A 5,554-nucleotide genomic window follows, 5' to 3' on the forward strand; every position below is an offset into this window, starting at 1 on the left:
AAAATCTGATGATCAAGTAAAAATATATGGACAGCTGCAATCTCTAAAACTTTGAGACACTTCACTGGATTTGCAGCTCTGATTTAACCAACAAAGGATTTTCTTTTTTAAAGAGGAACAAACAAATGGCAGCCTTTGTGGCTTTGTCTACCCCTGCCCCGCCCCCATTTTAGAAATAAATCCAAGAGTAGGAAAGAAGACCAGATTGCTGTTTTTCTCTGACTCACTCATTTCTCAGAACCCCAGGCAGGTGCTCTCAGTTAGTTGACTGCCTTTCAAGCCTGAAATTTTGCTTCAGGGTTGAAATTTATTGAGAACAGCTGGCAGAAGAAAGGGACTCTTGGAACTGCCTAGATCTGGCTCCCCACCATCAATTACTTAAACAATAATGAGGAATCACTTATCCCTTTTGGGCCGCAGTTTCCTCTATTGAAAGGAATAGAATGTACTGGTTGATTTCTCCAACCCCATCTAATCCTATAATCATGATTCTGAGAGGCAAATTTCCTCAAAAAGTTGCTTTAAAAATATGTGATGTATCTAAATGATTACCTATCACACAGCAAACAAAACTTGTAGTGTCAAAAATATTGACGGACACTGAAAAGACTCATATTTGAGGTTTTTTTTTTTGGGGGGGGGGGTTCTTTCCTCCTGTAGGGATTGCTGCTATGTGGACAGGGACTTCTGAAGCCCTTCTGTCAGTATAAGGAACGAGCCTGCCTGTCAAGGGGAGTTCTAACCTTCTCTCCTTTCATACAACACGGAATGAGCCTGCCTGATGTTGAGATGTAAACCAGGAGCCCTATAGGACATTGAGCTCCAACCCGAAGCAGTAATAGTCCTATGTCTATTCTGGCTCAGCTGGATGAGCCAAAACTGCCCCTTTCCTATCTTTTTTTTTTTTTAGCTTAAGCCTATTTAAGTTAGATTTCCTATCAGTTGCAACTGAAATAATACTAATATAGTGTATGCAGTCAAATTCTGTGGAAAAAATATTTATGTACATAAAAATAAGCCCTAAAATATTATTGATTGTTAGCATGGGTGATAAGATTAAAAGCTATTTTTATTTTCTTCTCCATACTTTTCAGTATTTTCCAAAATATATATCACTGGTATAATTTTTTAATGTTACTATAACACACAATCACCTATGATATTGGGGGATTTTTCTGTATTATAATCTTGCCTCATTTGTTGGCCCTTTTATCTGAGTAATAGATGAGATTTTATATACTTTTTGATGTTTCTGTGGAATGGGTCATTGTTCAGGCCCAAAGTTCTATAACAGGGTGGGCAAACTTTCTTTAAAGAGCCAAATAGTAAATATTTGAGGCTTTGTGCACTGTGGAGACCACTCAACTCTGCCATTATGGCATGAAAACAGCCCTAAACAATTTGTAAATGGATGAACAAGGCTATATTCCAATAAAGTATTATTTAGGAACACTGAAATTCTAATCTCACAGAATATTCTCATGTCACAAAATATTACTATTCTTTTGATACTTTTCAACCATTTATAACTGTAGAAACTCATCTCAGTTCACAAGTCATACAAGGACAGGTCCGTGTTTGGCCTGAGGAATGTAGTTTCATGACTTCTGCTCCACTAATATTAGGATATCTGTCATCACATTAGCTTTTGTTGCAACTTGAATTTCTGTGACTTTCTGGTTGAGTTTCTCTTAGGAATGATAATCCTACAATATCTGGCATGTGTTAGCAAGGCTCAGAGGTTTGGGTGTTACTGATGTGTGTGTCTCTGTGGACGCTGTGTTCTTTCCTTCCACTAAGATGTTTAGAGGAGCTTTTCTGCTCTTTCCACTTTACATTAGAGGCTGCATTCCCACAGCTCTGCTCAAGAGAGCAGCCATGTGTCAGTTCTAGGGGTTCCCAAGGCCTATTTTGACATCTGAGCTTGAAGCTAATAGACCTTAAAAGGATTTTTTCTTACCTGCTGCCAGATTGGCTTTGTACTCCATAACGACCCCTAAGTGTGAGCAGTTTATTGCTCTGTCAAAAATATTAAGTAAATGATCAGCCAATGGCAACTTAAATTTTTTAAAGAATATTCGATTTGGGAACATTTTTGAAATTTCACTTTAAGAAAGAAGAAAAAAATAGAAGGGTTTGCATTGATGGCTATCTTGATGTGTCAGTTAAGAATGTTTCCAGCTATGACTAACAACAAACCTAAATTATGGCAGATAAAATGAGTAAAAGTCTTAGGTCACAGGAAGTCCAGAAACAGGCATTGTCAGTGTTGGTTCCACTTCTCTATCCTGTGACTCTCATGGTCCTTCTGACATGAAGGCTGTTGTAGCTCTAAGCACTGTTTTCAAACTCAGGGAAAGAAGAATGGGAAGAGACAGCACCAGCTACATGTATCCTTCCCAGAAGCTCTGGCAGATAACAGCATAAGTAACTCTGACAAAATGGCATCATGTGGCTACCCTGACCGCAAAGGAAGCTGGGAAGGCAAGATCCAGCCCTTTCAGTCTCCATGGTGGGGGGTGGCAAAAGAGAAGCAAGTTAGGAAGAGCTGTTGGGTTGGCATAACATTTATATGATACTAAAAAATGAGTCCTCTTGGCAGGCAAAGCTATTTTACCCTATGCCAAAGGAATGGGCCACTCAAGGAAGCATAGATTTTCTCTGTCTTATGCAGTGACGTGTCCCCAGCTCCTAGCACATTGCAATCACTCAATAAATATTTGCAGAATGAATGAATGCATGACTCAATGACAAGAATTCCTGAAAACTCATTGTTGGTATGATCTACCCTTTATGGGACAAGACTCCAAAAAGAATCCTTTGGTTTACTCATTCCCCTCTGATCTTCAAACATGGTTTAAAGCTGTACTGTGTGACAGGAGGACCTCACCCACAGCTCTGCCAGCTGCCTCTGCCCATGATTTGAGCCTGTTGAAATTCTACCTGTTCACAGACATCATTCTTGACTGGTTAGGGGAGATGCACTGTTCCCACCATCTTGCCCAGTTCTGAATGAAGTCTATTTAGTGGCTACCTAGAGCTAGACATCATAAGACATAGTAAGACAAGAGAATAAAGATAAAAGGAGGGGGAGGTACCACAAATCCTCATTCAGCCATTCCTGTATTGCAGACACAATGCTGGGATTTTCCATATGATTATTGACACTTTATGAGGAAGAGAAAGCTTTTGAGAAACATCTTTGGTTAAATAAAAAAAGATTTAAAAAGGGAGGATAATTCAAATTACCAAATGCCAAAAATTGATAAATAGTGGTTAACAGTGGCAGATTGCCTGAGTGCATTAATCATTTCTTCTATCTTAAAATAAACAGAGGAGTTAAAATAGAAGGACACAGAAAAACAAAAAAGAAACACCAGCAGGCAAAAATTGCATCACATTTTGGGAAGAGGAGAGGTAGCTGGAGAAGTGTACCTGGTTTAGCAGAGAGAGAAAGCTGCTCCCTGAGATGCCCAGTATGCAGAAAACCACAAGAAGAGTGGCTAACAATCATCTTGATTATATGTAATGAATGGTTGTTATATTCCTGGTACTGTATTTCTCAGTGCTTTACCTGCGGCATCTCATTTAGTCCTCACCCCATTATCCCCATTTTACAGGTGAGGAAACAGAGGCACAGAGATATAACAAGATGCTTCGAAATTGGATCAAAAAAGAAGAAAGAATTCTTGGAAATTAAAAATGTGATAATCCAAATAAAACATTCACTAATGCTTCACCCATAGTAAAATTTTAAACAATGATTAATTATTGTTTTGGACCGTTTACTTTCTGGGTCCACTTTTTTCTTTCATTTTTGTTTTGTGATATACACCTGGGTCTAGTCAGAGAACCTTTTATATTACAAACACTTATGGAACAGAGGGTAAGATTTTAGAATCTTGGATTCATGGGCCCTGAGTTATTGCCCCTCTATCGAATATCTTTTCTTGGTTCAGCACAGCAGTGGAATGCAGGGTGGGTTGCTCAGCCCCCTACTTTCAGGGAACACCCATCACTCTTGGTTCCATGATGTCTTAAAGGGGATGCCACCTGGCCTGTGGGGGCGCAGTGGAAAAAGCATTGACCTGGAATGCTGAGGTCACCAGTTCAAAACCCCAGGTTTGCCCGGTCAAAGAACATATGAGTAGCAACTGCTTCTCACTCCTCTTCCCTCCTTCTTTCTCTCTCTCTCTTCACTTTAAAATAAATAAATAAATAATCTTTTTTTAAAAGTGGGGGGAATGCCCATCACAGCGGCAATTAGAACATCCTCATTGCTTCAAGAAGGGGCCAAGACCCACAAAAAGCCAACAGGAGCTTTTCCTGGGCTGATTGGGTTTCAATATAGACAGAATAAAGAAGTCACTTTTTACTAGGGTTGCTGGTATTGGGAAGAGAAGATAATATTTTTCCTGGTATTGGGAAGAGAAGATAATCTTTTTCCTTTACTCATCTTAGGTTCCCTAGTTGGGGTCCTCTAAATTAGGCCAAAGGCAGATTAACAGAAGAAGAACAAACAGAAGTTTATTAACAAGTGCATTGTTCATCCATGGGAGTGCCCAATGAGTGACCCAAAGAGGTGGCTAGAATTTGGGCTTCTATACTATCTGAGGCTGAACAAAGATATGGGGTTTGGGGCTTCTGGGCCAGGAAGGTGACCAGGAAAAGTATAGTAAACAAGATTGTTTAGTAAGGTTTGTTATGGAGATGTAAGTGGGTGCCTTGTCCATCAATAAGAGTTGTTAAGGATCCCCTCTCTTCCTGGTACAGGAGAGGGAGACATCTTGACTATAATGGAAATTTATAAATATAAATTTCCTTTACCAAAAAGACAACTTGTTCCTTGTTTTTAGAGCTTTTCCAGTGTCTGCTGATTCCCGAAGTTCTTTAGCTCAAAATAATCCATTTGCTAAAGAGGCATATGTTGGGGTGGCATATTCTGGAACCCTGGATTCGTTATGAAGAGTCTGCCGAGAGGGTGGCCACAGCCATGTCACATGAAGTGTGATGCAGGCTGAGCCAGGCTGTGGGGACAGAGACAGAGAGCCTCGATGTCACCACTGAGCATGGCCAAGGGAAGTACCTGGACGACAGCAGGGCAGCCAGTCTAGAAATCAGTCAGTGCATTTAGGACAGGAAGCCAGAGGATTCTGGAAGGGAGGGCTCCAGGGAGAAAAATGGAATTGGTTATGTATTAATGCATTTGAGCGTTTGCAAAATAATATGGTAAGTACTTGATAAAGCTGATGGCACACTTGGAAAATAAATAAATATGGGTACCTAGCAAACTAAGCAAGTGAACAAAGGGAGGCAATAAACCCCAGGAAGAACAAACAGTTGTACAAGAAGGGTAACATCCTGTTTCTTGGCTCAGCAATAAGCAATATGGACATATTATAATAAGGTTGAAAAACAGTGACATACTATATTGATAAAATGGAGAGAGCTAAAAATGATGGAAGAGCGACAGAGACAAATTTTCATCTTGTAACAGGAAGTCAAAGATAATGTCTAAAATGATAAAGAATGGAAAAGGCATTTCATGTAGCTA

The 5,554-nt window shown here is 39.8% G+C and overlaps 1 pseudogene; it reads right to left on the reverse strand.

Moving 5' to 3' along the window:
• Window positions 1-718: 718 nt before the first annotated feature.
• On the reverse strand, window positions 719-765 carry LOC136389967 (U6atac minor spliceosomal RNA; annotated as a pseudogene).
• Window positions 766-5,554: the final 4,789 nt, after the last annotated feature.

This window comes from Saccopteryx leptura, chromosome 1 (assembly GCF_036850995.1).
Source record: "Saccopteryx leptura isolate mSacLep1 chromosome 1, mSacLep1_pri_phased_curated, whole genome shotgun sequence".
NCBI lineage: Eukaryota > Metazoa > Chordata > Mammalia > Chiroptera > Emballonuridae > Saccopteryx > Saccopteryx leptura.